Source organism: Larus michahellis, chromosome 3 (assembly GCF_964199755.1).
Source record: "Larus michahellis chromosome 3, bLarMic1.1, whole genome shotgun sequence".
Taxonomy (NCBI): Eukaryota; Metazoa; Chordata; class Aves; order Charadriiformes; family Laridae; genus Larus; species Larus michahellis.
In genome coordinates this window covers 71,273,740-71,285,779 of record NC_133898.1, presented here as the reverse complement: position 1 = coordinate 71,285,779, position 12,040 = coordinate 71,273,740, and the positions used below count along the sequence as shown (strand labels likewise).

General features: G+C 44.9%; 1 protein-coding gene across 1 annotated transcript in view; it reads left to right on the top strand.

Moving 5' to 3' along the window:
- The first annotated feature begins 1,002 nt into the window (after positions 1 to 1,002).
- Positions 1,003 to 12,040, top strand: part of TMEM200A (transmembrane protein 200A) — a 56,492-nt gene continuing 45,454 nt past the window's right edge. Inside the window, exon 1 of the mRNA XM_074580735.1 lies at positions 1,003 to 1,202. The gene's annotated coding sequence lies outside the window, so the exon portion shown is untranslated. The remainder of the gene's footprint in view (positions 1,203 to 12,040) is intronic.

Here is a 12,040-nt window from a genome sequence, read left to right as displayed (position 1 = left end):
AAAAAAAAAGAGCTGAATCATAAAAATGTAATTGCCTCCGAGGTAAAATAACTCCACATTTCAGTGAATCACTGCCCGCTCCCACGGTTCCGGTCCGGAAGGGAGTGAGGGCGGGCGCCCCGCCCCGCATCCCGGGGACCCACCGCTCCCAGCCCCGCGGGGAAGGGTCGCCCCCGGGCTGCGAGTCCCCCCGTCGCGACAAAGGCACCGCCACCGGCCCCGGGCCCGGCCCGCCCGCACTCCCCGCCCTCGCCCGCTCCCCCCGGTGGGGAACCCCGCCTCCCCGGCGGCCGCGGGCGCCCTACAAATCCGCCGCTCCGGCGGGGACGGCGGCACAGCGGCGCCTCCACTAGCTCTGGCAGGGGGACGGGGTTCTCGGCGGCTCGCCGCGCTCTCCCCGGGGTAGAAGGGGAGCGTCCCCGGGAGGTAGGGAAGGAGCCCCAGCCGCCGTCCCGTCCCGCCGCGGGGCTCCCCATCGCGGGAGCCTGACCCGTCTTAGACCTTCCTTAGCCCCGCCGGGCTCCGGGTGCCACCCCGCGGGCGAGGGGTCCGCCCCGGCTGCCGCCCGCCGCCGCCTCCTCCCGGCCGCGTCCCGTGGGGAGCGGCGGGAAATGGGGGGTCCGTTTCCATGGAGACGGGGCCGCAGCCGACAGGTTTCGGAGTGAAACTTTGCGGCGGGCGGGGGCCGCCCAGCCCCGGAGGCGCTGAGGGGGAGCGGGCGGGCCGTGAGGGCCGGGGGTCCCGCCCGAGGCGGCGCCGGGGGCGAGCGGCGCCCGGGGCACCTCGCTGAGGAGCCGGGAAAGTTTTGAGCCGCCCACGCACCTCTCGGCGGCTGCCTGGCGGCCGTTCCCCCTCCGCAGCGCCCGCTGCTATGGCACCCGCCCGTCGCCGCGGGGCGAGCAGGGGGATGCCGCCTCCGGCTGGCCGTGCGGCGGCGGCGGCGGGGGGGGGCGCAGCCCCCGGTCGGCGGGCGTCCTCCTCCGCCTCCGGCCGGCAGTGACCGCCCCGGCCCTGCTCCCTTGCCTACTCGCCATGCCTCCCCCTGCCCGCCTCTCGCCGAGGATGGGCGAGGGGAGCCGCCGCCCTGTCACTCCCTGAGCCAGCCACCGCCTCGCCGGAGAAGCCCCATGTCCTCCGGGCGCCGCGCAGCCCCGCAGCTCGCCGCGCCGTGAGGGCGGCGGACACCTCGCACCTCCCCACAGGTAAGCGACGGGGGCGTGTGGCGGGACGGGGTGGGGAGGGGGTGTCTCCCCTTCGCCCCCACCCAAACTTCAACCCGCCCGCAGCCGTAACCCCGCCCGGGGAGCGGAGGGGCCGGGCCGTGGCCGTTCCTTGCCGGGGGCGGACGGGGCAAGGCGCCCTTGCCCTGTGGGGCGAGGGGCAGGGTGGGAGCGGGGCCGGGGGCGGTGGGGTTTCCTCCCCCCCCAGCCAGGAACGGACTTTCCGGGTGGCGGAGCGGAGCGGGCCGGCGCTGCCGGCGGCTGCCGCGCTCCGTGCAGCTGCTCCACACCCTCTTTTGTCTCCGCGCTCGGGTCCGAAATACTTTCGGTGCTGCCATCGCCCGCCCGGTCCGGCCCAGCGGCTGCCCCTGGGCTTCGCCCCCCACTCGCTCCTGCCGCCGGCAAGTTTCCCCTTTGCCTCTATTTTCACAGAAGTTGGGATTTTCCTTAACCTTTGTTTGAGGCGGGGGGGAGGGGGGAGGGAATGGTGGTGCGCTGGTTATCTGGAAGGATGAGCGGCAGATGGGGACGACCGGGGGGGGGGGGGTTGCCCTATTCGCTTGCGTGCAAACATAACTCACCGCTAAATAAATCGCTCACCGGGTAGACATGAGCTTGCTGGCGAGGTAGACTTTGAAACAAAAGTACTGCAAACAGCTTGGGTGCATGGCACATACTCCTCATATCTTATTAACATAATTATTGTTAGTGCTTGTGCTTGAATTCAATATGCGTGCAGCTGTTCTGCGGATCTGGAATTGCAATAGCTGTATCTGCTTGACACTTAAGACTAATTGTCATTAACCACTACTAGTCTATTTCATGCAGCGGTTGTGAAAAATAAAACGGGTTTTACTGTTTGAAGGCAAAAGTATTCAGGCAGAAGTATTCCTTTAGTGTAACATTCTTTGTAACATGAACTACAAGATAACCTGTAGCAATATAGTGGAGACTTGGGCTTCAGAATGCTTTAGGACATGAGGACTATATTGTTTAATAAAATTCTGTCAGCAAAGGTTTTGTCTTCTCTGGCTTACCCTGGTTCTGGATCAATACACTAGCAACTGATATTTTTCTGCAAGTAGAACGTGCTTCCAGTCTATGTGATGGAAACCAAGAGAGTGTCCAGATAGAAAGAAACAGTACATTTTTTCCTGTAGTTGTTTCTGTGCGGCTTTGTAAAAGCCCAGGGAAGGGGAAGCCCATTTAAAACCAATGGAAAATTATATTTCCATTGAATGTAACTTAAATTACTTGATAATGAAGCTAAAGGGTCTTTCAAGTTTGGAACATTTTAATGTACTTCTCATGTTGCCAGTAAATGTACTTCTAGCAAAATACTTGTTAGAAGATAATTCTAAGACAATTTTTAGTAATTCGAAGCATGAGTTGCAATTGGATTTTTGTGCAGAAAAACACCCGTATGGAAAAAGAACTGTGGTAGTTAAATAATAATTTGGAAAATAAAATAATATACAATTTATATTTTGTTGGCATAGAAACATATTTTATTTATTGCTCCTTTGTTGCGTTGCAACAACGATCCAAGTGAAGGTTGAAAAAGGGATACTGGTGTGAGAGTTCAGCATACTAGAATTATTTTATTCCATGTATAGAAAAGGTTTCGCCCAATACAACCTCGCTAGAATTGGAACAGAGCTTCATTTTTATGGAAGCTCTGTAATCAGATTATAAAAGGTGGGCTGTCTGAATTTAATCCTGTGAAGTATGGACTGAGCAAGCCCTGCTCCGACAAAGCGCTGAAATGTATGCTGGCCCTCAAGCAGGTAAGTAGTTCCAACCTCCATCCCTAGTGATCACCTGTAGTGCGAGTTCATCGCACACAGCAGTAGGTGCTAGTAACACCAATGAAACTGTTCACTGGCTTGACTGCTTTGCTGGACCTTTCCTGGACCAAGCCTTCTTTCAACATGTTCTGCTTCCATTTCCTTGAATGCTGGGCACATGACACAAGATACCTGTGCCATACACGGCTGCTCACATCAGCCACATCTCACGGGTTATATATTCTTGATTGACTCGTACCTCTCTGGGGGTGGGAGGGGAAAATGAAAAGTGAAAATTGGTTAAGGAGTACAGTACATGTATGGAACAGCAAGAGGAGACTGCTGCTTCTTGTGCCTCGTTCAATGTATTTTAGGAGCCAAAAATCTGAAATACTGAAAATCAGTGAAAACTCCCACTGAAATTACTGAAACCAGACAAAGTTATGATACAAAAAATATGAAACCTAAGGGTTGCTGTCATGAATAGTTTCCTTTTTTTTTTTTTTTTTAACAGAAGAATGCTGTCAGTCTTGTCTATCATACTGGTAGACAATGTAGTGGAAATAAGAGGAACTTGATAACCTAGCTAGTGATGATACCTCCATTTGATTTGGTGCCGTTATACTTCATAAGCAGATCAATTACTTTTAGTCTACATGTGTTTGATCTCGTGATACTGGAACAAAGGGGAAACTACGAATTGTTTTTGAGTGTGTGAGATTAGAGACTAAAAGTAGGATTAATCTGTGAAAATCTAGGTGTCTTGTGCTGGTTTAGATACCCTAAGGTGTTCAGACCTCAGTATGAGGCTGGCAAATGGGGTCTGAGGAGAACATGAACACTTAAGAAAGGCAGCTGAAGACCAGGTAGAATATCCTATTAGATAACGTTTGTACTACAGTTCTATAAAAAAGCCTTTAAAAGGACTTGAATCAGTTCTCTGAAACCTTGTCATTAAGATTTCTGAAGCTGCAGGATGATGGATGTGGGAAGACATCCCAAATACAACCTACTATCAGCCTTTAGGGAGGTCCATTCTCAGTGCCCATTTACCAGGAGAATCTTTGTACTAGTTCCCATGTTGCTTACTGGTGACTGCCTTTGAGTTACTCAAAGGTATTAGTTTAAGAATTACAAATCTTCTTAAAGTTTGATACATATTATAAAGCACAGAGCTGTGTACACTCTCCATGCCCACTAGAAATAGAAGGAAACTTGCAGAGTGCACTTGAGTTAGTGCTTTATTTCTAGTTGGTACTTCAGTTTTAACCCACACAATCTCTGGGTAATTACGTTCTTAGTAAGTGGACTGTCGATTGCATGGGAAGGTGAAATGCTGACAACATCAGTGAATTAAAGTACTGAACAGATGTTTTGCACAGCTGCTATCATACCCACTAGTTTTACTAGCTCCTGGGTGTCCACCTTTTGTGGAGTTTGTGAGAATAAACGCTGTTCTAAACTTCCATGTTGGGACTTCAGTCTAACTGTACAGGAAGAAGTCATTAATCTATTCCACCATTAACCACTTCCACATACCACAATTCAGTACCAGGTGTATGTATGTAACTACTTTTTGTATAGGTGAGTCTTGCCAGGAGCACCTCAAGTGGACCCGATGACTAAAATTAGTACTGAAATACTCAGATTATACTGGCCTCTTAGTATAAATGAAATTCCATTCTCCTTCCCAAACTTTGTACAGGATCAGTGATTTTTAACCTCATGATTTTGCCTGATTTTTCTTAAAAATCAAGTTTTTGTCTTCTGCACAGCTAGCCAAATGAAATCGATACCCTGTAATACACAGCTACTTGAAATCTTTTATCTGCAGCAGTAGCAGAACATGTCTGTATCACTCAGTTATCTTATTTTGGTCTTTTGGTGGCAGAAATATTATAAAGAGCACTTGGTGTTTTTTTGAAAATAATTCAATGACCAGAAGACCTGAGAAAGAAGGATGTTTCTCCTCAGTCATCTCCTCTGTTCTGTGTTTCATGTCGGGGAAGGTTATTGTTCTTTTTTTCCTCCATGTTCCAGTACCTAAAAAAGTGTGGCAGGGAGGTGCAGGGCCACCTAACCAAAACTGGGCATCTGAGGAACATTGTCAATGAGATGCAGTCATTTAGCAGAGACTTTCAGGAAAACAGACTTGTGGAAAATGCAGCAATGAGCTACCTTTTTGTGTATAAAGTCTCTGAAGAGTCTTACGAGGACTGTAAGACAGTTGTCACTTTACTCTCTTGTGTCCATTTATATCAACATCTCGTTATTATTTATATCCCACTGGAATTTTAGTCAATTGTTCCTTTTGTTGGAAGTGTGACTGTTTTCCTCCAATTAAAATAAGTAGAAACAAAGGACATATTTTTCTACATTGTTTTTTAATTCTACCCCGCTGAGCTAAATGATGAAAATCTTACTGAATCAGAGAAATTAGGATTTTGTTGCTTCAACGAAATATGCTTTTGGTACACACTATAACCAAACAGATTTTAAAAATCACAAGAGATGTAAAATATAGCGTAGGTTACTTTTCATAGAAACTAGTTTAAAGACAAAGAACTAGAGAGGAAGAAGAAAAAATATCTTTTTATGTGAATGTGTTGTTGTTCTTTGCTCTTTGACAAAGACAATTGGACCGAGTATCTCAGTGCTATGCTTCTAAAATCCATCAATAAAAAGTGCTAAAATTGGAGAGTGCTAAAATTTGAGCCCGTTGAAACTGCATACTTCTGTAATTCACTCTGGCTGTAAAGTGGCAAGGACATTTTCAACAAAGCCTTGATACAGTTGGGTGCTAATAGCCTATGAATTCTGGCAATGGGTTAGTGGCACTTTATTCTTTAACTCAAAATGGCAGAGGTTTGTGCTTTGATGCCTGTGACCTATGCTGGGATCTGTAGCATTAGCTCAGACAGTGGCTATGAAATCAAAACAAGCTTTTTAGAGCTTTCCAATGATAGTCACACTACTTTCTTCCAATGAAGGGGGGAATTCTAGAAGTAATTTTAATTTTTGCCAATTTAAACCACTATCAAAGCAGATTAATTAGGAGGCAGTTAAAAAACTTCACTTATTATATTGAATTTGGTCTAATAGTGGTATCTGCTTATCTGTAATCAGTTGCCTATTGTTGAAGAACAAGTTTGTATCTAATTAATTTTATCACATTTTGCTATGTATTAAATGAAAAAAGTGCTATTACTTGTCCATCCATCTAGTTGAATGTGTACAATTGCAGCTCAAAGCACTGGAGTTTTCTCTCTGTGTAATTCAAAGTAACAAAGGCATATCACATATTAAAATACGGAGGAAATAGGCAAAAAGGTATGTTGTAATTAAAAAAAAATTCCAGTTACTCAATTTTTGTTTGCCACTACTGAAAAGCTTCTACTTATGATTTGTTAGGATTCAGTGTGTGAGAAGCTACAGATAAATGAATAGCTTCCTGAGTTGTTAGGTTATTGAACCATTTTCCTGGTGTACTGGGAAACTCATAATCAAGAATTGCGTTGTATTGGTAGTGCTTTGCCCTTCTTCATACAAGTTGACAGGATTGTCAACGAAGCATATTCTAGCCTAGCAATCAACTTGATCCCATTACCTGTATTTTTAGATTTGTTCCTCTCTCTGCACAGACGTTACCTGTTTCTCTTGCTCAAATATGAAATTTGGCATGGATCGACATTGTAATGACATGTACATTTAATGTATTCCTTCATGAAGAGGGACGAGAGCAGCATTGTGTCTTGGGGCAATGTTTTGCTGCAGCAAATAAGCTTTCCTAAGGAAGTGTTTCATGGACGCGCAAGGTGTACATAACTTAGCTGCTATAGCTTCTTTATTTTGCATGATCTTGTGCTAGATGGACTTAGTGCATAAGGTATGAGGCAGCCCGTTGGACTCAGAAAGAGATGCACTGTGGAACTATTCTGTTCTGGAGACATGAATGTCATGGTAGGGTTGTTGGAGGCCAACTGAACAAACCTGATAAGGTGTCTGAGACTTGGCAGGTGTGTACTTCCTGCTATAAATTATTGTGTACTTAACTGTTGGGTTGTTTCACCTGTGGTATGACTATACTTCTGTAGGAAAGAGAAGTTAAATGATAGATAACAAACAAAAAAGAGCAAGGAAGAAAGCAAGGGAGAAGGGAAAGTGGAAAAAGAGCAAATGAAAAAAGAGAAATATTGAAGACACAAAAAAATGAAGGCAGAAAAAGGATGAGCTATAGTAAATTGCATTTTTAAAGATGAATCATCCTATGGTTGGTGTTATAAACAGAATTAAACTCAAATAATGAATAGAATAGTAAGACCAAAAGATATGGTGGCGTTTCTTTTTTGAAGCATTCCCATGTTTTGACTCTGGAAAATGGAGAGATAAATTCTTGTCTCCCTCAGATGAAGTTTAAATGATTTGTCTTTGTTGTGTATCAAAGTACGATGCTCTGCAAAAATGATGTTAAACACTTCTTACAGAAGATACACTGTAAGCAAATCAGTACAAAATATGAAAGGAAAGGGAGCTATGGAGCATAGTTTGCCTACGAAGATAGAAACTGGATTTTTGAAGTACTTGCAAGTTAGGTGAACTGTTGTTTCCTTTTGCAAACAGACTAATACCCTGAACCCAAAAGTTACCACCATGCAGATCTATATATGCAATTTGTCATTGTCTCACAGAAGACTAGTGAGCACAATAAGGACAATAAGGGGACTTCCTTCAAAATGGGGGATAATTAAGTGGTATTTATCAAGTGAATACTTAGCTACCATAGTTGCACAGATTTGTGCAACTAATGAGACGACCTGTTCTCTGGCCACGAGACCAGCCAGAGTGGTTTGGCTATGTGCAGGTGTTAAACTGTCTTTGAGATGGTGGCCTCCAAACTGCCTGGGTTAAAGAAGGAGCTTCTGGACTGAACTAGATAAATGCCTGACAGAGTGCTATCTGACCTCGGCTACAAATGCCCCCAGCATCCTCCTGGTAGAATCATAGAACGGTTTAGGTTGGAAGTGACCTTAAAGATCATCTTGTTTCAACCCCGCTGCCATGGGCAGGGACACCTCCCACTAGACCAGATTGCTCAAAGCCTCACCCAGCCTGGTCTTGAACACTTCCAGGGATGGGGCATCCACAGCTTCTCTGGGCAACCTGTTCCAGTGCCTCACTACCCTCACAGTAAAGAATTTCTTCTTAATATCTAATCTAAATCGATCCTCTTCCAGTTTAAAACCATTGCCCCTCGCCCTATCATTACACTCCCTGATTAAGAGTCCCTCCCCATCTCTCCTGTAGGCCCCTTTTAGGTACTGGAAGGCCGCAATAAGGTCTCCCCGGAGCCTTCTCTTCTCCAGACTGAACAGCCCCAACTCTCTCAGCCTGTCCTCACAGGAGAGGTGCTCCAGCCCTCTGATCATCTTTGTGGCCCTCCTCTGGACCTGTTCCAACAGGTCCATGTCCTTCCTGTGCTGAGGACTCCAAAGCAGGACACACTATTCCGGATGGGGTCTCACGAGAATCACCTCCCTCGACCTGCTGGCCACACTTCTTTTGATGCAGCCCGGGATGTGGTTGGCTTCGTGGGCTGCAAATGCACATTGCCAGCTCATGTTGTAACGTGAAAGAGGCATGGTGGAGTCCCACTGCCTGGGCCTGGGCACAGCAGCTGGTACTGGTCACTAGATCCATGACTTATTATAATGTTTTTCCATCTCAGCCCAAACAATCTTATTACAACGATCCTTATATACGTGTATTTGAAGTACAAGTAAGATATTAAAAGTTATCTTTGGAGGCCATTATCTGCTCTAATTACATTAAAAGAAATCTGATGTCAGTTTACTGTCACAGTAGTAATTTGGTATTATGGAAACTGGAACATTATGTTTGGATACACAAAATATGCGGAATTGGTGGAACATACTGGGATACTGTACTCCGAAATGGATTACAAGAGATTTACCAAACAAGCATGAACTTGCACACAAAATAAATCTCTAGCTGGCAATTCCTTAATGTCACGAGTATTGTCCTGGTAATAACAGTCTGGTACAAAAATGGCTACCAAATGTTAATAAATATCTAGAGGCCTGACAGAGGCCTGTTACTGGGAAGTAATGGCTTGGCTACTACTACAGTTTATAGACTTTAGAGCAGTGGAATCACTTTGCATTAATTCAGTGCCAAAGTGCTTTTCCCAAACCCTTCTTATGACCCCTACAAAGTATTTGCTTTGCACTTTGCCAGGAAGAAACTTCTCCTCAAATTACTTTGCGGATGCCTATTCTGAATTTATTGCTATTCTTTTTCTAATTCAGTTGTCTCCTAAGACATGTCCTCGTTAATTGGTGCCTGTGGTGGAATATCTTCAAGGTCCTATATATGTTGCTGGAACATAGTTCAATAGGCTATATTATATTAGAAAGACACAACTCACTGTTTTCCAATCCAAGCTTGCAAACAATACACATACCAATGAAATTACACACAGAAGAAATTACACACTTGTTAAGGACAAGCAATGTTGTGTTTTGCAAAACTCTGATTTGCATTTTTTCATTGTTCTATTGGCTGTAGAGTTGAAACGGTAATGGAAAATAGGCTATAGCTGAGACTGTGGTTCTTTTTTATTTTAGTTCTTAATGTTGTGAATTTTTTCTTTGTTAGATTTTTATTTTCTTTGCTGTGGAATTTGGAGATTATGAGTAGATGGCATTGCATACACTATATAATTCCTGTAAAAGGGGTAAGATTATCACAAAGTCAGAATTAGAGTACGAGAGTCTGGGCCCAGGTGAAGTAGTATCGCTTTCTTTTAATGTTTTCTAGATAATTTTACCAATATATTCTTGTGCTGCCCTCATAGCATACAAATGCATTATTATTGTACTTTGTGACATGACATCATGACATGTGAAGTTCATTGTTTCTTTCCTACTTTCCATGGTAATAGGTCTTTACCCTGTGTTATGGAAGGCAAAGTCCAAAGGAGAAACCGGAGCAGAAAATGGTCTATGGATCCTTAGTTTCTGCAGTTCTTCCTTCCAGAGTTTAGATCTAGTCTCAGGGAAAATTCTTTGTCTCTTGTACAGAATATTCTAATTGTTACTAGACACAGTTTCACTTTGAATAAGGCTTGTCATCCATGGTTTTCAGGTTTGAGTTTAGGAGGTTATTTTCAGCCCAGAATACTGACTGCTTTAGAAATAGGCCTAAGACATTGCTTAAAACTCCTTGAGAATCCAGTATTAGCATCACCCTCAAGCTAAATATGCTTTTGTGAAACCTTGCGGATGAAGAGGTGGACTTCAGTATTCAGTTCCAAGCTTTCTTTCCTAATCTGGCTATTCTCACTTCAAAGTTGAAGAAGCATCTACTGGGGAAAATGGGTAAGAAAAAGAAAAAAGAAAAGAAGGAAGGTCCAGTACAGCAAGCTATGAATTCAGATGGCGAGAGAGAGAAGCTGGTTAAACCAATCTGGAACAGAGATGGCCCTTGGAGAGGTTGCTGATGTTATGGAAATTTGGATTGGAAGATTTTTCTGATGAGTCATTTGCTCTGGAATTAGCTGAGGATGTTGCCCTTCAACAGTGAGACTGCGTCTGGGAATACCCGTATTCCCAAGAGCATGTGGCTGAAACTCTTTAGTACTCAGGGGCTTGGGGCTTCTTAGGTTAGACCTGGTGCTTGGAGGGGCTTGGGGTTTCTTAGGTTAGACCTGGTGCTTGGAGGCCTGGTTAGTGTTTATTGTGTGATATATTAATAATCTTGTTGTGTTGTGCCTAACTGCCTGCATTTGATTCAGTTGCACACATTCAGTAGCCCTGTGCTGTACAGAAAACTCACAGAAACTGACACAGTTTATTACACTTCTGTAAAAAATTGTAGGCAAGCACAGTTCACCCACTGACAACTGCAGGACTGTGAATATAATGATATTATGAAAGCAGAATGTAGATAGAGAGGAAGATAGGTCAGCAGTGTAGCAGCAACCACAGACATCGATTATTCTATCGGGGCAAGACTATATTTCTGCAAATAATGTCTTAGACAAGTAGCAGGGAGATTCTTATCTGAATAACTGGAAGTATGAGAAGCAGGTCATATTATGTAGTGTGACTAGAAGTATGTGGGCATTAATATTATAGCACTATTTTCCTTCTTGTCTTTCAGTAAATCCACAAGGATGACACCACATGTTGGCATTTGTCATGGTTAGCAATTTAGAAGAGAAAAAACATGGTAGGGGTAACACTCAGGTCTTCAGCAGTGACAGCAGAGACTTTGACATGCAGCAGTAAAAGGGCCCTAGAAAAGGGGTCTGATCTGCTTTTGTGCCTACTGTTCTTCAGAAGTTTGTGGCTTTTGAACTCTTTGCAAACACTCAACTTAAAAGCATCCCTAGCAACAACTGCATTGCACTGAAAGATTGCCCTTAGCATGGCCATATGCATCTTTGTACTGCTTCTTGTCTGCCTTTGGACCATACTTCTGCCTTTTAGACTGTGATGTACTCGGTGATGTGCTGTGGTGTATGTTCCAGCCAAGCTCCAGCCCACATATGCTTGTTCACAATATGGAAGGTAGGCAGAGGAGGAAGGGTTTTTCACGGAGGTTGTTGAGATGACCACTAAGTTCAGGTTTTCAAGATTTTTCTTCAAGATCTTGAGGCATTTTGTTTTCAGAATCTGAGATGGGTGGCTAATGTGAAACCCATCTACAAGAAGGGTCGGAAGGAGGATCCGGGGAACTACAGGCCTGTCAGCCTGACCTCGGTATCAGGAAACATCATGGAGAGGATGATCTTGAGTGAGCTCTCATGGCAAGTGCAGGGCAGCCAAGGGATCAGGGCCAGCCAGCATGGGTTTAGGAAAGGGAGGTCCTGCTTAACCAACCTGATCTCCTTCTATGACCATGTGACCCGCCTTCTGGATGCGGGGAAGGCTGTGGACGTTGTCTATCTGGACTTTGGTAAGGCCTTTGACAGCGTCCCCCACAGCATTCTCCTGGAGAAGCTGGCGAATC